This window comes from Rutidosis leptorrhynchoides, chromosome 1, assembly GCF_046630445.1.
Source record: "Rutidosis leptorrhynchoides isolate AG116_Rl617_1_P2 chromosome 1, CSIRO_AGI_Rlap_v1, whole genome shotgun sequence".
Taxonomy (NCBI): Eukaryota; Viridiplantae; Streptophyta; class Magnoliopsida; order Asterales; family Asteraceae; genus Rutidosis; species Rutidosis leptorrhynchoides.
The window spans coordinates 465,272,031-465,294,082 of record NC_092333.1 but is presented as its reverse complement, the minus strand read 5'-3'; the positions used below and the strand labels follow the sequence as shown (position 1 = coordinate 465,294,082).

The following is a 22,052-nucleotide window of genomic DNA, read 5'->3' as shown; positions in this document are numbered from 1 at the left end:
TATGACGTTCGTGAATCGTCAGACAGATTGGGTGGCCAAACGTTTGTATAAAAATCATTTCAAATAACTAAGTCTTAATGAGTTTGATTGCTTAATATGTTGGAAACATTAATTATGTTAATATTAACCTTATAAATATATAGCGGAAAAATCCGGGTCGTTACACAATAGTAAATACATCTTAATACAATACATATATATTTATTTTAACTTGGTTGATGCGCAAGGTAGTTCGAGGGGTGATGATGTTGGAAGCGTCAGTGTTTTTGAGGGATCGATCTCTTTGCTAATAACTGTAAGGTATAACGTTTGTAACATGTTAGTGTATATATGAGTCATTCTACATAGAAAACAAAATCATTAAGCTTTAATACTTAGCTATTAACTGCACAATTACATTAACCAAAGACAACTTTGTTTAGATTATAGGAAATTAAGAACATTATACAGTAAACATGTTGTTGTTACCTGCTGTTTGTTAACGTGATTCTAGAACCAAAAACGTACTGCCATTCTGCATTAATCGATTCATAACAACTAACTTAACCACTATCATAAACAGCAAATGCAGACCTGCACGATTAGACGACACAGTCATAGGTGAGGCATCATCATTATAGATACCAAGACTATCAACATTAGAAGACCCCGGATTTTCACCCGGATAGCTTTGACCACAATCCTTAACTGGTTTCCTACTGGCAAACTTTTTTTCCTTCATAAAAGTGGAAGTTACATGACTACTTACACCATCAGCAATCGATGGCATAAGAGCCTCTGTGACGCCCCGTACTAAATCATCATGTACGGACCATCAACGACAGGATCATTACAAGGTTAAGTACTATATGCGTTTTCAAAAAGAGTTTGCATTCATTAATAAAGTGATGTCTAAACCAACATCGAATGTTTTACAATCCAAAAGCATGCTTCGCTAAGTAGAAGCAAATAATAAGCGTATGTGACCACAAAGGTCGTTACAAGTCACAGTTTTAAAGTACTAAAGTTTGAATGCAAAGTAAAGTAGTTCATGCGTTGACAACTCTAAGCAGCGGGTGTCTACAGCACAACTAGTACACATCGGAAGCTAGCAACCTCAAGCACCTGAGAAATACATGCTTAAAAACGTCAACACAAAGGTTGGTGAGCTATAGTTTAAGTATAACAGTAATGTAAGTAGGCCACGAGATTTCAGTGCTACAGCGAGCGTTTCAAAATAGTAATCCAAATCCGTATGTTTAAGTATATGTTTAACCGTGGGCACTCGGTAACTAACTTAACGTTTAAATAATAATACCCCCTGAAAGTACACTTGGCGAGTGCGTATGTTTACGAAGTATTAAACACTCGTTGACTGCTAGCGCGACTAGCCCGAGTGGGGATGTCAAACCCTATGGATCCATATCTAAGATTCGCGTTCACCGGTTCATAAACCAATGATTAAACGTTACCGAGCTAAAGGGAATCTTTCTGCCGTTATATAACCCACACATATATAAAGTTTAAGTACTCGTGCCTAGTATGTAAAACATAAAATCCGCATGTATTCTCAGTTTCAAAAATAAGTTAAAGTAAAAAGGGAATGCTATAACTCACAATGATAAGTAGTAGTATCGTAGTAGTAACGGTGGTTCGGGAAGGTGTGCAAGTAATCGGTCCGAAAGTCCTCAACCTAAGTCAAATAGTACTAAGTCAGTAAATTGTCTCGAAAGGTTTATATGTATGTAATTAAGGTCATAAGGGTCATCATCAATCATCATCAAACAAAAGGTAACAAATAAGGTTCGTTTATGAAAGTAGTTTAAAACAAAGGCTGACTTGGATCAGTCACCACGGCCTCTACACAAACCGAACAGAGGTGAGACCAGTGGCCATGGCTCCGTATATGAGTCATTTAAGTGTGGTAAAAATTCCAGAAGCAAACTCGTCTTAGTTTGACCGTGGCGACGGTCGTAGTGCGAGTAGGTCAGAATTTTCAGCACAACGTTAAAATGACATAGTGACGGTCGGAGGGCCATAACTCCTAAACCGTAACTCGGATGAAGACGAGTCTTAAACGAAAAATTATCTACTCGAAAAGTTCCATCTAAAAATCATGGTCTCAGTAGCTCAGATCTACTGGTTTGTTACAGAAACAGCAGGTCAGTTGGGTTTGGACAGAAACAGTAAGTTTAAGTGAGTTCCGGTAGTCTTGGTACTTGATGTTCATCATGGTTCTCATCCTTGATGCATATAGCTTCAAGTGTACAACTCATTGATGTGTCTACATCATCTCAACCAAGTCTTGACCATCATAACACTAGTGCAAGTCTAAGACATGAAGCACAACTCACTTAAGAGTTGCATGTAGTTTGATGAACCAAAGTTACATCAAGGTCTTAGGTTTGACACTTACATGAACTATAAAAGAAATATTGAACTATAAACTTGAAAGTTAACTAACTAATCAAGATCATAAGTAGTAGAACATAGTTCTTAGTTTGATCTTGAAGATCCAAGACTCAAAAGTCTTGATCTAAAGTTATTAAGTTAAACCTTAAGTAATAACACATAAATCTTTACTTTAGTGAAACCATAAGTTACAAAACTTAGATTATCAACTAGTAAAGTGTATGTAAGCTTGAAAGCTCTTGTTTATGACAAAATAAGTAGACCATAAGCTATATAACTTAGATCCATTACAAGTTTATGAAGTTATAACTAAAGAGTTACACTTCTATGTTCTTGAAAACTTATAAAGTTAACTTTAAGTTCAAGAATATCATGAGATCAAGACTAACTTGTAGTACTTGACCATTTAAACAAACAAACATGAAATTAAAGTGCCAAATGAAGAAGTAACTAAGTAAAAAAGTAATTTGTTCATGGTTGTTCATACTTTAAAGATTCAAACCAAAGTTTGATCTTTAGAAAGTAAACTTTAAAGTTTACTTCATGAACTTCAAGTATGGTTTCAACACATGAACTTTATGATCTTTTAAAACTTTAAAGGTAGAATCATAAACTAGTAAGTTTAGGTTCTTGTATGTCTTTTAAGAACAAGAAGATATGAAGAATCAAACTAACAAGTTTGATTCTTAATAATTAGTAAATAACAACAACAACAAAGTAAGTAATCAACAACAACTAGTAAGTAAGTAAATAATAATCAAAGATAAGTAACAAAACAAGTGAATGATGATGATAATCAAGTATGGAATTTGGTTTTTACAAAGGAAAAAAAGAAGATAAGTATTTGTTCATGTTACTTACAAAAATGAGAGAAAAAGAGAGAAAAGCTTGAGAGAAATTTGCAAGTAAGTGTGTGTGTGTAAATGAGAGAGTATAAGTGAGTGAAGTAGTAAAAAAAATGAAGAAAGACTCCCCTAAAGGCCACTTTGGTCGTTGGTTTGGAAAGGAATCAAGGGGAGGAGAAATACTCACTAGTTACTTGTATGTATGTGTCATAAAAGTTGGTTAATGGGTGGCCATGCATGGGGATTAGATGATAACTAGATTTCAAGTCTTTCAAACTAACTAGTTCATGATCTAAATACTACTTACATGTCTTAGTGGGCTAGTTAATCCATTTAAATGGGTAGGGTGGGCTTATAAGCCCATGTTCAAGAGTCCATAACACTAACCAAGCCCAAGTTCAAGTAGTTTAACAAATAAATCCAATTAAAGCCCAAGTAATTAACTAATAGCCATAGTTAATCAAAATGATTAATAAACTTAATCATGAATGTAAATAATATTCTAAAAATATTATTCGTGAAGTTTCGTGTGTCACAAAGACGTTTCGGGCATTTAAAAGCCAAGTACGGGCAATCATGGCAACATGTAAATGTAATAACATACATTCGTTTAATCACAAGTATTAATAATAAACATTATTAATTAAGGATGGAAAAACCAGGGTCATTACATTACCCACCTGTTAAAGAAAATTTCGTCCCGAAATTTTAAGGAGTGACCAAACAATGGTACCGTATTCGAATAAATAGGGCGTATCAAAGTTCCGTGAGACTCGAGGGCTCAGGAGTAAGTTGTCTACCTTGAAAGGTATTTCGGCGTATGAAAGTAAGAATAGGTACATGCCATTAATTAAGTCTCTTGTCCTAAGAGATCAACAAATCGATTTCGTTTCTGCTTAACATGAGTATGTCATCTGAATGTATATCCACAAAAGGAAAGATGGTGTGTTTAGCCTTACAGGCATCTTCGGTAAGTTGGATACGTGAATTGCATCACGAATGATTCTAAGCTCATCTAAAACATTGAGCGTGTATGTCGTAATATAAGCTGACAGGTAGAACGGAATACATGGTGATCACATCCATGCGATTTGATGTCTGGATAGTGTTAGCCACGGATTTTACCAACCTCTTGATTTCGGAAGGAGGCCATAGGAACTCGATATTTAAGAACGTTTCATTTGAATAAGTGAATTGAAACTTTAGCCGAAAGTGACCAATCGGACTTACAAGCCATAATTATTCATAGTGTCTTCAGAACGGTCTGAACGAACAATGAGGGATATCACCTAGTTTACCATACTGCAGGTGAACCTAACCTTGGATGAAATGAAAGCACAGTTCCGTAATGTAACTTCATCCTTTCAGTTATATGTTGAAGTTAGGGTTAACGTTAACTAGAGCAACATACAGTTGCAACCAATGAAGGAAGAAATATATAGAGTATCCACCTGAGTGTCGTAGATGTTTTAAGCAGTCTCTTTCCAAAAGGGATAACGAGATTCATAGGTTCTCAAAGTATCTTATATTACATTTCCAAAAGAAAGTCGCACGAAAGGCATGAGAGTGAACTCTTCGAGTGGTTCGTTCTGAATTTATCTGTGTACTTAAGGGGATGTGCGGATGAGGAGATACGTGAACCCTTGGTCCCAACGAATGGTTTACTCCGAGTGAAAAGAATTTCCAAAATGATTCTTGTGTCTCAACATACTGATCCATAGAGATGTAGTTTTACGAGGGTGTTGTGATTCGCCGTGAAGTATTGAGAACAGTAACCCACCTAGTACCTTTCCTACAATAGGGTGACCAATGAGTGTACCTTAGAAAATCGATTTATCGGCCCGCGTTTTTGTCATGTCTAGCTTTAAAAAGAACATTTTATGGGTGCAAAGATTTTCCAATGATGTTTATAAAACCGCCATCCAAAGTGGCTCAAGAGTTTTTAACAAAAGATCTTAATAGTAAGTTTCATCTCTTATCAGAGGGCGAGAAAAGTGTGTTCCATACATGGCGTAGTATAATACGAAAACCTTTAATAAAATCAACTAACGGAGTTTTGAAAAACAAAACCTTTAAATGTTTGTTGTGACAACGTAAACGGAACGGAGTTCTTAGTAAATTTAGAAGTAGGTACAACGTGTACCATTTTACTCAAAACTATTTGACTTAAGTTGAATAACTCGGTGAAAGAGTGGGTTTTGAATAATTTGAAGATATAACTTAGTATCAAAATAAGTAAGTATAAATTTATACATATATGATTTTATAAACCGTTTAAGTGACCGAAAAGTTTTTAGTATTTTCATTGTCTATAAATCTTGTGAGGACCGCATAAATAAACAACGTGTAAAAATTCTGATAAACATAGTTTTGTTTTTTTTTTTTTTTTTTTTTTTTTATTTCGAAGGTTACGAGTTGAAAAAGTTTGAGTGGAAAAGTTTTGAATCATTGGGTGACCAGTTACTAGGTAATGAAAACTAATGACATAAATGTGGTTTTGGTAATTATCGGGACACGAGTCTTTGGGCCAAAAATATTTACGTGCGAAGCCGTTGCTAAAAGTGAGGTACGAAGGATAGAGCACGAGGATGAGAAGTTAATTGCTTCTTGAATTCGCAAAGTGCTAAACGGGTTATGACTAGTATTAAAGTCGGAATGATGATGGTATTAATACCACTAAATGAGAGTTTCCTTGGAATGAGTCAGGATTTAGAGTTATATATAAGAAAGAGCATTGTTCCAACATGTGTGGTGAAATAAATCCATGGGGTAACGTAATAGTTTTGAATGGTTTACGTGGATGTCCGAAGGCCTTGCAGGACGTGGTAGTCAGTGCCTTTATCTCATATACATGAATCTCTCGATTTCGACGGTTATAAGGTCTTCATGATGACTTGGGTACGAATGAGCAACGGAGTATTTTATACAGCAAGCAACGACAAATTTTATAGAAATTGTTTAAGGTGACAATGTATGGAAAGAAACGAAGTTTTAGTAAACTAGGGTTACGTACAACCCGTGCCATTCAAAGTAAAATATATCTTAAACAAAAGGTTTGATTTGTAAGAGTGAAAGTAAAATTCTACATGTGTTTGTCGAATAAGAAATCATTTACTTTATTTTATATAACGTATACGATTTTAAAATTTTGCGCGAATGACGAACAAAATAATTTTTTTTTTTTTTAAACCTTGAGAGGATAGCATAATAAAATAATGTGTGTAAGATTTTTGGCAGACAAAATTTTCATATTTCGGAAGTTACAAGTTGGAAAAGGTTGATAAGGATTGAGTAAAAGATTTTTGAAAATTTCGAGTGATGTTTGAGGTAAATGTAAACCATTGAATTTATATGTGATTGACAACTATTAGTAGGGCATAAATCCTTTGACCAAAAATGCTTAAGTGTGAAGTTGTTGCTTATGAGTGAGATACGAATGGGAGAGTGTGAGGATGAGAGTTAACCACTCATTGATTTCAGGAAAATTTCGAACCGGTATGACTAATATCGAGGTAAGAAGGACGATGTTGTGGTTATCATCGAATAAGAAATTCCTCGTGATACGTTAGGATTTAGAGTTACGTAAGAATGAGTATCAAGTGAGATTCTTGGGTAATCTTCAATATAGAATTTGAATTGCTGAAGTGACGGGATACAATTTCCTTTAAGTATCGTTGTGCAAGTTTGTCCATTGTATCGGTTTCTTTCATGGCTAGAAAGTGAGCAGTTTTGGCGAGATGATCAATAATAACCCAGATGATGTCCTATCCGCATACCGTCTCTGGTAGTTAATGATGAATTTCTTCCCATTTCCATTGTGAGATTTCGGGTTGTTGTCATGTAACTAATAAGGTTCAGTTTTCGGGCTACATCTCTCCCCATAATAGTTTCACCATTCTTGCGAGGTATACAAATAAATTTTTCCCATTATAAATAAATCCCGCTTTCTTCCTTGAAAGTCAGTTCGTTCCAACTATTTCATCAAAGCTTCCTAGCTCGATGAGTATTAGGTTAATCTTAAGGTTCATCCCAAATCATATCTTACTGTACTACTGTGAAAAATTCTATCAATCTTCTCAAATAACATATACCTGTACGTAGGCAACTAATCCTTTTCAACTACTACATTAAAACTCCCAAGTTTGGTTAGTATGAGGTCATCTCCAAATGACCCACCTGTTAATCTTAAAGTACTACATTAAATTATTCCTTTATCTTCCTCAGTTTACCATTTGCTTGAGTCCTATAGAATACTTAATTCCCATGGTTGTTGGTGGTTTATTATTCATGATAATGCTAAGGTTCTTAGATGTAAGGCTTCTATCATTCTAGTATTAAACAACTACGAAACAATAAAACGTTGTGAAGAAACGTATCCTAACCAAAATCAGGATCCATGCGTGTTTCCATAACTGAGATAACGATTGCTCTACCGCAAGTTAATTTCAAGGTTTTTCCTATATGAAAACTTTTTCCTTAAATGTCCAGGGTGTCGATATCTATAACAGTTTACGGGTTATCAATTCTGCAATCAAGGCCCTTCTTGTATAATATATAGGCTACGCGGTTATTCTTTCCATACCTTTAACAGGCTACAATGTGTATGCTCAAGTGATTCCTGACAAAATTTTCCCTGGATCACCCCATATTCCTCATGTAGTAATATTGGAACTTCTGCATGATTTACTTCAATATAATCACGCTGGCCTGGCGTCATTATATTGTACTAAATCGTACGTCCATTCCAATATCATTTCATATGGTCAATGTAACGTGATCACTTCCAACTATACTCAATTTCATTTAACGGTGCTTTATCTATGCCATTTCAAAACAGAATCTACATAACTAATCTCACAGTTTCTAGATGTGGGTGCGTAGGTTCTGTAGATCATGCATTAATGCCTAAATGTCCCGAAGTTTCTTCAAAGGTTCGGATTCAGGTAACGTTGTTAGGTTCCTTCTAGATATTCAACCCGGGTCTCGTGTCGGGTTGTACGTGTAGCAAGCAGTGATACGATGTGTTTGAGCATCAGGAGAAGATACTATGACCTTGTGAAAGGAGACGCCTTCCCGGCTTCTCAAATGTCTAGGAGTGTTAGGGACCTAAGTCCAGAAGTGTCGTTAGGTTGTCGAGCAGTGGTAAAGAATGAAAGAGTTAAGTGACGGTCATGAAAGCGTACAGGGTATGTATCAACTGAACAATCTTCTAGATTGCGTGAAGTAATGTTTCAATCTCTGGAACGGTGGAACAGTAGTAACATGTGGATTACACTACTAGTTCTTAGGGTTAGACGAGCGGGAAGGTAGTTCAGGAAAACATCTGAACTGGGAAGGATAAGTTCTCCAAGTTGGTATAACGGATAGTAGACGGGTAGCAAGAGCGTAATCAGGCATAACAACTACAGCAGCCTAGATCGTTTACAGCAGCACGTAGCATGGCAATAGTAACAGTATCATACCGAAGTAACATATTAGAAGCAGATAGTAGCACGCAGTAGCGAGAATAAGCAAATGCATACAGCGAGTTTACATAGTAGTAAGAGGAAACGGTAGCATGCAGTAAGTTCATACAGCAGTAGAAGTAAGCAGTGGCATGCAGTAGTAGTAAACGGTAACATGCAGTAATATAACACAGTAGCATGCAATCGAAAGCAGATAATAGCATGCAGTAGCGGAAGCACGTAATAGCATACGGCATATATCAGTAAAAGTGAGCAGCAGCATGTAGTAAGTTCAGCGGAAGCAAGTAAACTAGCAAGTTGTAGATTAGTCCTATTAGTGAATCCTAATCGGGTCGGTCTTAGACTCACTAATGCAACCTAATTCCCTACAACCAATGCTCTGATACCAAATGTGACGCCCCGTACTAAATCATCATGTACGGACCATCAACGACAGGATCATTACAAGGTTAAGTACTATATGCGTTTTCAAAAAGAGTTTGCATTCATTAATAAAGTGATGTCTAAACCAACATCGAATGTTTTACAATCCAAAAGCATGCTTCGCTAAGTAGAAGCAAATAATAAGCGTATGTGACCACAAAGGTCGTTACAAGTCACAGTTTTAAAGTACTAAAGTTTGAATGCAAAGTAAAGTAGTTCATGCGTTGACAACTCTAAGCAGCGGGTGTCTACAGCACAACTAGTACACATCGGAAGCTAGCAACCTCAAGCACCTGAGAAATACATGCTTAAAAACGTCAACACAAAGGTTGGTGAGCTATAGTTTAAGTATAACAGTAATGTAAGTAGGCCACGAGATTTCAGTGCTACAGCGAGCGTTTCAAAATAGTAATCCAAATCCGTATGTTTAAGTATATGTTTAACCGTGGGCACTCGGTAACTAACTTAACGTTTAAATAATAATACCCCTTGAAAGTACACTTGGCGAGTGCGTATGTTTACGAAGTATTAAACACTCGTTGACTGCTAGCGCGACTAGCCCGAGTGGGGATGTCAAACCCTATGGATCCATATCTAAGATTCGCGTTCACCGGTTCATAAACCAATGATTAAACGTTACCGAGCTAAAGGGAATCTTTCTGCCGTTATATAACCCACACATATATAAAGTTTAAGTACTCGTGCCTAGTATGTAAAACATAAAATCCGCATGTATCCTCAGTTCCCAAAATAAGTTAAAGTAAAAAGGGAATGCTATAACTCACAATGATAAGTAGTAGTATCATAGTAGTAACGGTGGTTCGGGAAGGTGTGCAAGTAATCGGTCCGAAAGTCCTCAACCTAAGTCAAATAGTACTAAGTCAGTAAATTGTCTCGAAAGGTTTATATGTATGTAATTAAGGTCATAAGGGTCATCATCAATCATCATCAAACAAAAGGTAACAAATAAGGTTCGTTTATGAAAGTAGTTTAAAACAAAGGCTGACTTAGATCAGTCACCACGGCCTCTACACAAACCGAATAGAGGTGAGACCAGTGGCCATGGCTCCGTATATGAGTCATTTAAGTGTGCTAAAAATTCCAGAAGCAAACTCGTCTTAGTTTGACCGTGGCGACGGTCGTAGTGCGAGTAGGTCAGAATTTTCAGCACAACGTTAAAATGACATAGTGACGGTCGGAGGGCCATAACTCCTAAACCGTAACTCGGATGAAGACGAGTCTTAAACGAAAAATTATCTACTCGAAAAGTTCTATCTAAAAATCATGGTCTCAGTAGCTCAGGTCTACTGGTTTGTTACAAAAACAGCAGGTCAGTTGGATTTGGACAGAAACAGTAAGTTTAAGTGAGTTCCGGTAGTCTTGGTGCTTGATGTTCATCATGGTTCTCATCCTTGATGCATATAGCTTCAAGTGTACAACTCATTGATGTGTCTACATCATCTCAACCAAGTCTTGACCATCATAACACTAGTGCAAGTCTAAGACATGAAGCACAACTCACTTAAGAGTTGCATGTAGTTTGATGAACCAAAGTTACATCAAGGTCTTAGGTTTGACATTTACATGAACTATAAAAGAAATATTGAACTATAAACTTGAAAGTTAACTAACTAATCAAGATCATAAGTAGTAGAACATAGTTCTTAGTTTGATCTTGAAGATCCAAGACTCAAAAGTCTTGATCTAAAGTTATTAAGTTAAACCTTAAGTAATAACACATAAATCTTTACTTTAGTGAAACCATAAGTTACAAAACTTAGATTATCAACTAGTAAAGTGTATGTAAGCTTGAAAGCTCTTGTTTATGACAAAATAAGTAGACCATAAGCTATATAACTTAGATCCATTACAAGTATATGAAGTTATAACTAAAGAGTTACACTTCTATGTTCTTGAAAACTTATAAAGTTAACTTTAAGTTCAAGAATATCATGAGATCAAGACTAACTTGTAGTACTTGACCATTTAAACAAACAAACATGAAATTAAAGTGCCAAATGAAGAAGTAACTAAGTAAAAAAGTAATTTGTTCATGGTTGTTCATACTTTAAAGATTCAAACCAAAGTTTGATCTTTAGAAAGTAAACTTTAAAGTTTACTTCATGAACTTCAAGTATGGTTTCAACACATGAACTTTATGATCTTTTAAAACTTTAAAGGTAGAATCATAAACTAGTAAGTTTAGGTTCTTGTATGTCTTGTAAGAACAAGAAGATATGAAGAATCAAACTAACAAGTTTGATTCTTAATAATTAGTAAATAATAACAACAACAACAAAGTAAGTAATCAACAACAACTAGTAAGTAAGTAAATAATAATCAAAGATAAGTAACAAAACAAGTGAATGATGATGATAATCAAGTATGGAATTTGGTTTTTACAAAGGAAAAAAAGAAGATAAATATTTGTTCATGTTACTTACAAAAATGAGAGAAAAAGAGAGAAAAGCTTGAGAGAAATTTGCAAGTAAGTGTGTGTGTGTAAATGAGAGAGTATAAGTGAGTGAAGTAGTAAAAAAAATGAAGAAAGACTCCCCTAAAGGCCACTTTGGTCGTTGGTTTGGAAAGGAATCAAGGGGAGGAGAAATACTCACTAGTTACTTGTATGTATGTGTCATAAAAGTTGGTTAATGGGTGACCATGCATGGGGATTAGATGATAACTAGATTCCAAGTCTTTCAAACTAACTAGTTCATGATCTAAATACTACTTACATGTCTTAGTGGGCTAGTTAATCCATTTAAATGGGTAGGGTGGGCTTATAAGCCCATGTTCAAGAGTCCATAACACTAACCAAGCCCAAGTTCAAGTAGTTTAACAAATAAATCCAATTAAAGCCCAAGTAATTAACTAATAGCTATAGTTAATCAAAATGATTAATAAACTTAATCATGAATGTAAATAATATTCTAAAAATATTATTCGTGAAGTTTCGTGTGTCACAAAGACGTTTCGGGCATTTAAAAGCCAAGTACGGGCAATCATGGCAACATGTAAATGTAATAACATACATTCGTTTAATCACAAGTATTAATAATAAACATTATTAATTAAGGATGGAAAAACCAGGGTCATTACAGCCTCTACAGACTTTTTAAACCTTTTTTATAAAGCATTATTAACCCCTTTAAACACCCAAACCCAAACGGGCAAAATACGATGTACACAACAACAAATAGCTCCATATAGATTCAAAACAAAAGAAAAGCAGCTATGTGACACAAAATTATAATACTAATAATATACATGATAATAAAAAATGTTAAAACAAAATAGAAAATCATTAACAACTAACACAATGTTACAAAGTACATAATAAACATAAATTTGAAAAAATTACAAAACAAAATCGCAAAAGAAGAGATTTACCGGAAATTGTACTTTAGATAGCAATATCCGAGACTATTTAGTAACAATCGGAGAGATACCGTTCGAATTGAGGAACAATCGTGATTCCATCAACAGCTGCAACAAAAAAAAAATTCCTAAATATATTTTATCAATAATATATAACATGTAAAAAATGTGCAAAAAAAGGGGATAAGTAAGCTACGGTGGTTTTAACTTTAAACACGAAAGCTAAACGTATCTGCAGCGGTGGCCAGTGAGGAAGTAATGATCGGCCCTCGATAGATTGTAATGCATATTATAACCCTAAAATTGATCATATCTGAAGTAAATCATGTTTCAATGCTAAACCCCTTCTCATTAAACTCATAAAATCAAACATCTCCATCCATCATATTAGCTATGGCCACCATCCTCACATTTACTTTAATTGTAAATATGCAAGTAACTACATGAATCGATTTAATTGTATGAATCATATGAAAGTAACCAAGTTGTGCATTTGTGGGAGCGTAAATTTTAATCTAGCTTTTATTTATGAAGAGAATTCCTCTTTGAAGCGGTGAAGCGTGTTTTGTGTTTAGGTAAAATAAAAAAAAGAACGGTATTGTCGTCTGGTGAAGGTAAACAGCAGAAAACTGTGTTTCTTTTAGTATATAAGGGATGTTATGCTTGAACAAACTGAACTTACTGTGATGCAAATTTCGATAGGGAACTTTTACACCTACACTTGATCAAAATAAAAGTATAAGCAAACTTGAGTTACAAATGTGCAAGCAAATATGTAGTATCAAATTTCATACCATATGACTACTATTGTTTGAGACATTTCATCATATGCACTTTCGTAATAACTAATGTTGTTATTCATCATCTGCATTTGATCCAACACAAAAGATAAAAGATGATGAGAGAAATATCCTTGCATAATCACTTTTAAAAAATTAAGCTTCAATGAAGTAGAATACCTTAGAATCCCAGTGGCACCTTATATCTTCTTCCAAAATATATTTGATAGTTTAGAACACATAGTGTGAGTTCAACTGAACTTATACATGTAATAAGCCATTTGTTTGTACAGTTTAAAGATGTTACTTACCTTAGAGGACCTGGAGGTTGTGGGACATAAAACCATTACCTTTGTTGGTGTCGTCGCTGTTACTATTAGTTAAATGCGCAAAACATCATCAGTACCAATCCAAAATTTATCAAAAAAATAGCAGGTTAAATAAGAATTCAAACATCAAATAAAAAGGGAAAAAAAAAATACTTGACGTACCTTCAACATTTCAAAATCACAAAAAATTTAATTTTTATTTTACTCTTTTCATTATTCTCTTTTAAAAAGAACGGTGTCAATAAAAAGTGTCTGCAAATACGAATATTGCACATATTAACTAAACAGCGAATATAGGCAGTATATGTATGTGGACTAAAGGTTTACTCATATCCATACCTTTTAGTGAAGTCTTCAAACCGATTTTCCAAGCACCCTTTCAGCTCATTTCTGCTGAACTATTCCACCATTTTACCACCACACAGAGCCGCCGCAGCTCCACCATCCAAATTTGGATTCGTAACCCTGCAAATCCTGTAACCATAATGAAAACACGAAGCATATGATAAACAAAACAAATTTAAATTGAAAAAAAATACTCACCTCAAAACACAAATTCGAAAAGTAGCAAGACCCCTGCAACAATGAATAGGTTTAAATAACGGAAAACCCGAGCAATAACAGCAAGGTTCTTGCAACAATGAATATGTTTAAATAACGAAAAAACCGAGCAATAACACCGGCTAGCTTCCAAAACTAAACCCTAGAAGCCATAAAACAACAAATCCCTAAATGAAAGTGAAGCAAATATTCTTACTTGGAGGAAGACGGTGAAGGTGGTCGGTGACAGCGCCGATGGTGGTGGTGACGATGGTGATGGTGGTGGTAACAGGGCCGGTGGCGGCGGTGGCAGCGGCGGCAGTTGCGGGATGGTGTGAGCAGATGACACAATTTTGATCGGGGTGAGTGGTGGGGTTTTTTTTGGAAAGAGAGAGAAGGCAGGGGTTTCATGTTGGTGGTGCCGGTGGCGGTCGGTGTTGGCGGTGGTGACGGCGGCCGATGGTGTTGGTGGTGGTGGTGAAGATCAGTTGCTAGGGTTGGGAGTGCAAGAAGGAAGGTTGTAGAAGATGGCTGAAGGGTGAGAAGATGGGTTTTTTTATATGGGGTAGGGGATGGATGGTTTTTTTATATGGGGTAGGGGATGTTGTTTGGATAGCGTAAATGACCAAAAACTGAGTGTCAGTTAGTATGTAGGAAGAATAATTTAATAATATATAGATATAATATATAGATACAAACATCCATAAATAATTTTCAACCACATTCAAGAATAACTTTTTCGTTTATATATATGTATAGATATTACAATTAATTAATATATATTATATTAATAGAATAGCTATATAGATAAGAGGTTCGTATATATATATATATATATATATATAGGCACAATCCGTGGCTAATGAGTACAAACCGGATAAGCAAAATGTGAATCATAAAATTTCATTTTACCTTAAAATTCATGGAAGGGTAAAAAGTCATTTTAATAATTATAATTAATAAAAATTAATTATACAAAAGTTAACATATTATGAACTACCTTCATCACCAACACCCACCACCACCACCCACCACCACCACCAGCCACCACCATCACCAAACACCCATCACCACCACCACCACCACCCACCACCAACCACCAACCACCACCAACCAACACCACCAACCACCACCATCACCATCCACCGCCAACCACCGTCCCTATCCACCACCACCAACCACCACACTCCACCACCACACACCATCACCACCACCAACCACCATCAACATCCACCACCACCAACCATCACCACCAACCACCACCACACACCATCACCACCACCAACCACCATCAACATCCACCACCACCAACCATCACCACCACTAACTACCACCAGCACCATCCACTACCACCACCCACCACTAGCACCAACACCACCAACCAACCAACACCACCAACCACCACCAACTACCACCACCACCACCAACTACCACCAACCACCACCACCACCCACCACCAACCAACCACCACCACCCACCACCACCACCACCCACTACCACCACCCACCACCACCCACCATCACTACCACCCACCACCACCCACCACCACCCACCTCCAACCACCACCACCACCACCACCAACCACCACCACCACCCACCACCACCACCACCAACCACCACCCACCACCACCACTCATCACCACCAACCACCACCCACCTCCACCACCACCACCCACCGCCACCACCCACCGTCACCACCAACCACTGCCACCACCCACCGCCACCATCAACCACCACCACCCACCACCACCCACCACAACCACCCACCACTACCAACTACTATCACCACGACCTACCACCCACCACCACCACCCACCACCACCACAACCCACCATCACCCACCACCACAACCACCACCACCACCCACCACTACCCACCACCACCCATCACCACCACCACCGCCACCACCCAACACTACCACCAACCACCACCACCACCACAACCTTCCAGCCACCACCACCAACAACCACCACCACCATCTACCACCACCACCAACCACCACCTATCACCACCCACCGCCACCCACATCCGCCACCGCCGCCACCACCACCACCCACCACTACTCACCTCCACCCACCACCACCACCAATCACCACCCGCCACCAGCCACGACCACCCGCCACCACCCGCCACCACCACCTACCATCACCACCACCACAACCCACCACCAACCACCACCAACCATGACAACCACCACCACCACAACCAACCACCCCCACCAGCCACTACCACCAACCATTACCACCACCCACCACCACCAACAACCACCACCAACCACCCGAACCACCACCAACCATCAGAAAAACATTCATCATTCATCGAAAAACATTTTTATAATTCATCAAAAACAATTATCATTCATCAAAAAATATTTATCATTCATCAAACATTTATTATTCATCGAAAAACGTTTATCATTCATCAAAAAATATTTATCATTCATCGAAAAATAATTATCATTCATCGAAAAATATTTATCATTCATCGAAGATATTTAACATTCATCGAAAATAATTGTAGCGACCCCGACAAATCGTCAAGTGACGGCGTCGACTACGTAGGTCCCATTACATGGTCATAAGTCTTTAAGACAACGTTTGACCAAAATATGTCGCCTTCATTTCAAAATAAAGATTGTTTCACAGTTTACAAGAATTGTTCATCCAAAAGTTAAGTTACAAGGTTATAAGTACAAATGAAATCTAGGCGACACGGTTTAAAGTAAAGTCAGAAGACGCTCCATGAAATGCATGTATACTCGACATCCAATGCAAGTATCAAATAATGAGCGGAAGCATGTATCACTTAAGCATTCAAAACCTGAGAAAAACATAGAAAAATCTGTCAACGAAAACGTTGGTGAAATCATAGGTTTAGTAAGTAAAATGCATTGAACCACAAGGTTCTTTATGAATTGCTTAACCAAAATCGTTCACATTCCAAAATAGTATTTGTATCACGAGCACCCAATTATCAAGGCTTAACTGAATCTTCCCTCTGAATTTTTGAATTTAGTGTTAGAACTTACACTATACATTGTTGAAATTATATTTCATTCACTAACGGTAGCGAACCGTCTGAATGAGGGTTTGTTAAACCCGTATGGCCACACAACATAATTACACGCTTACACTTACACCCTGCAAGTGGAACTAATGATAATTGGATTGAGGACTTTTGTTCAAACTCGTATGCATGTTTGTATTCGTATTTGCTCACAATGTAAAAGCATGAAAAGTATATAAGTATGAAATGTATGTGTTTCTCAGCCCACGATGTAAAGAATAAAAGTGATTGAAAAAGTGGGACTATGATCTCACCTTGAGTGCAAGAGTTAATAAAGTACTTCAACAAGTAAACGCGTGCAAAGACAAGGCTAGTCTTGACCTAAACATATAGGTTATATCAATAACGGTAAACGCAAACGGTCAAAGATGTTCAATTAGTCCTATGGCTCGTTATGACTCGATTATATTAACATGTGAATCAACTAGTCAAGTTTCATGCAAGATACAAGTAAATAATCATGTTAGAAAGGTTGCATAAGTATTTGGTTAAGTTTGACAAAAAGTCAAACTTGGTCGGGTCAAAGTCAACGGAAAAGTCAACATGTTCGGGTCGGGTCTCGGACAAATTTTCTATGCTAGTTATTCATATATAAGCATGTTAAAACAAGTTGAAAGTAAATTGGAGGTCTAGAACATCCCAAACATTTTTCGTGAAACGACCAACCAAAACAGCCCCTGGCAGGCAAATGGGACGGCGTCCCAAATGCCTGGACGGCGTCCCAGTGTGAAAGGCTGGACGGCGTCCCAGGGTGTAGACGGCGTCCCACTTTAAAGACCTGGACGGCGTCCCAGGGTTTTAGACGGCGTCCAGAAGGCTTTCCAGGAACTGTTTTGCTGAAACACAAGTGCACGAACCAAAAACCAAACAATCGCAATCTATGATCCGCAAACAATTAGAACAAGTATTTTATATCACCGGGAAGGTATTTTGACAAGGAAAACACCTAGACACAATTCATCAAGTAATTCAACACTTACACACCCCAAAACCGCATTTAAACGTTCATAATCAAAGTTCAAGTTCTAAATATGCATTTCATGATTCGGGCATCCGTTTTACATGTATGATATGCCGTTTCGAAGGTAATCAAACACACATTGCAACAAAACACTTAACAACAATATCTCATAGCATTTGACGCATCAAAAGTTCATGTAAAGCTTATTAAACCCTAATCCAAGTTCACAAAATCACTAATCATGTTCTTGGAGTTTCCTTAATCAACCTATACATCAAAATGAAACTAATGATACTAGTAACACTTTTAAAACATGCACTTTAACAATCTAACAACATTTGATCATCCAAAATCAAGGATTTAGCAAGAAATTTTCATAATGAACTAGTTACACCAAAAACAACGAATCGAGCATACAAATTACATACACGACATCACAATGAGCCATAGACACTAATTAACATACTTTTAAGTCAAGAACACAAATTTAAAGAAAACTAGTGTTTTAGAAATGTTACCCAAAATCGAAGTAGTTAGCATCAAATCGAAGAGGATGAAGAGAGGATCACGAATATGTAATTTGTTTTGATGTTTGATTGCTTGAATGGAAATAGATGATGAATTTAGTGAATGGGTGTTTTGAGTTCAAAAATGGTGGAGAGAAAAGAAGGAAGAAAGTGGGAGGTGAAATGAGTGGATAAGAGGAGGTGTTGACCATTTGACCTAGTCAAATGTTTGGCACCTTGGCGAAACTAGTCCCTCAAGTTTGTTGTCGGGTGCGGGAATTAACCAAACGAAATATTTTAAAACGTTAGAGTAAACGAGTGATGTTATAATTAAATAACGAGAATATTATGAACGTTAGTTAACGAAAGATGCCAAATTAAATGATGAAAGATATTATTTAAAAAATAAAAAGACGGTGTTAAAATAAATTTAACGGAAAAACGCGGGATGTTACAATAATTATCATTCATCAAATAGTTATCATTTCAATAGAAAATTATCATTCATCAAACATTTATCATTCATTAGAAAAACTTATCATTCATCTAAATTATTTTTCATCAAATAGTTATCATTTTTTAAAAATCGGTTGTCATTCATAAGAAAACAATAACCATTCATCACAAACTGATTATCTTGCATTAAAATCTTTAATATCATCAAACATTTTAATAGAGTTACAAAAGTTGTGGAATTTCAAATAGTTTAATAAAAAAGAATAGGGCATTCCGAGAATCGAACTCGGGACCTCCCGCACCGAAAGCGAGAATCATACCACTAGACCAAATGCCCAATTATCAAACAATTATCATTCATCTAATTGTTGTCATTCATATAAAAAACACGTATCTTTTATCAGAATACGGTTATCATTCATCATAATGCTATCATTCATCAAACACTTCCCATTTTCAAAAAATAGTATCATTCATCAAGCATTTATCATTCATCAAACACTTCTCATTTATCAAAAAATAGTATCATTCATCAAGCATTTATCATTCATCAAAATACTCGATAATTGATAAAAATACCAAATGAATGATAAAAGTAGCTGGATAAATGATAAACGATGAATGATAAAAGAACGTGATGAATGATAAAAAGTACCCGATAAATGATAAAAATACACAGTGAATGATAAAGACAACTGATGAATAAAAAGCGAAGAATGACAAAATTACGTGATGAATGATAAAAAAAGAAGATGAATGATAAAAATAGGCGATGAATGATAAAAATGAGGCAATGAATGACAAAAAAAAGTGATGAATGATAAAAATTAGGTGATCAGTGGTAAAAAAGATGTCAATGATAAAAAAAGATTTAATGAATGCTAAAAAAGGATATAATGAATGGTAAAAGACTTGCAAAAAATGAGGTGAAGAATAATAAAAAACAAGATGAATGACAAAAAAGAGGTGATGAATGATAAAAAAAGTGATGAATAATAAAAAGTAGGTGACGAATGATTAAACACAAGATGAATAATAAAAAAGATATAATGAATGATAAAACGGGGGTGATGAATGACAAAAATGAGGTGACGAATGATGAAAAACAAGATGAATGATAAAAAGGAAGTGATTATTGATAAAAATGAGGTAATGAATGATAAAAATAAGGCGATGAATGATATAAAATTATTGAGTAATCCATAATTTGAACCTAGTAATGTCCTAATCATATAAAGGGAAAACAGTAATAACTCTACAATATGATACATTTATAAAAAAAAACCACAAAAAAAATAACAACCTCTTGGCCATGGATAGAAATGAGGGTTTTCAACTGAGCTCGTCTAAAAAGAGCATCATTATGTCCGAGTACCAAATCAAGCATCTGGATTCAACAAATACTGTAAGCATAAGCTGAAATGGTCTACCAATATGATAAAGTCATATTTATAATCATGCTGACGATCAGTTCAAATTACAAGGATAGAAGAAGTAAAAAGATTTTACTTTGACTTAATTTCACTAACAAGACAACTACTAAAAAATTCAAGAGAAAAACAAGAAGTTACCTTGCCTATAGGATAAGCAATTGGGTAGCGCACTATCATCAGAATCTTAACTAGCCAAATAAAACTAGAACCTATAGCTAATCCACATCTGGTACAAACAACTTGTGGAATCACCGCTCCAAAAAAGTGAACAAAAGTTACGAAAAGCAATATCGCAACAACTTGATTAAAAATCTTATCCAGGTATATTGGTAGCGCCTGCATATTGCAGCAGAAGGAACAATGTACATTAGAAAGATATATGTGTGACCATCACCCAAAAAAAGGTGAATTACGAAGTTGTAAGGAAGCTAAGATATATCTTCTCAAATTGTGCTATATGCTTTTGTAAGGCTTCCCTATTTAGGCTACCCACGGAGGGCGAGTATTTTTACTCGGATTCATATACTGCCCAATTTTTTTTATACATATGAGCATTCATATACTTATTCAATCTACTTTGACTAATACTACTCCCATGGAGGCTTATGATAATTGTTGAACATACTGCCCGATTCTTTTATACATATGATATATATTGATTTATGGCCCATCTCACATAATCTCCAAATACACAATCGATTATAATATTCATATTAAACTACTCAAATCATGTATCACTAAATTATAATAATACTTTCATTGCCTCCGATGGGCATTGATGTTCTTCAACGATAATTATAAAAGCCTATTTTATAATAAACTTAACTTATGTGCTAGACACCAAAAGCGAAATGCATACTCAATCCATTTTTGTATGAATGTGTCAATTTGAGTTATCCTATCTACAATAAACTTGTAATGTTATCAGGGTTGTAGAACTTGAGCTTTATAATAAGTAGTTACATGAGATACCTTAAATTGGGTCACAAGTAGCCCAAAGGGTATTCTTAATGCATAAGTCTCTTCAATTATTTAATGCAAAAGAATAAGACTTTGATGAAATATGAAAAAACTTATGTAATCATATTTGAAAGCTGATCAGTTAAAAAGAAGAAAAATTTAGACAGTAACGGATTCAGGTTGACCTAACGAAAACTGTTTCAGCTGGTACCAAAGTTACTGTTTTGAATCTGAACCCATTTTCACCCATTACCCGGCCCGTTTGCTAGTATTTTACCATCTATATTAAATACATTATACAATTATATAATGAAATACAACAAGATGAAGCATACCATTATAGAATTTCTCCAGTGCTGCAACTTGTCTGCAATGAGCTTTCCCACTTCTTTCTTTGATGAACCGTTTTTTCTCAAGGTAATCAATTTTTGAAGGTGATGGTGCATTCGATCAATTAAGAAGCCAAGATAAAGTGAAACTCCTGCAAAAATTAATCCCTAATATTAACACTTATTTGGGT

General features: G+C 36.0%; 1 long non-coding RNA gene and 1 other non-coding gene across 2 annotated transcripts; both read right to left on the bottom strand.

Annotated features, from left to right (window-relative positions):
* Nucleotides 1–658: 658 nt before the first annotated feature.
* On the bottom strand, nt 659–13,334 carry LOC139874395 (uncharacterized). Its single transcript, XR_011767867.1, has 3 exons — nt 13,185–13,334; nt 12,515–12,610; nt 659–706 (listed from the first exon to the last, which is right to left on the bottom strand). It is a non-coding gene; the product is annotated as an uncharacterized lncRNA (long non-coding RNA).
* Nucleotides 13,335–19,404: 6,070 nt separating this feature from the next.
* On the bottom strand, nt 19,405–19,476 carry TRNAR-UCG (transfer RNA arginine (anticodon UCG)). Its single transcript has one exon. It is a non-coding gene; the product is annotated as a tRNA-Arg (tRNA).
* Between the last annotated feature and the right edge of the window lie 2,576 nt (nt 19,477–22,052).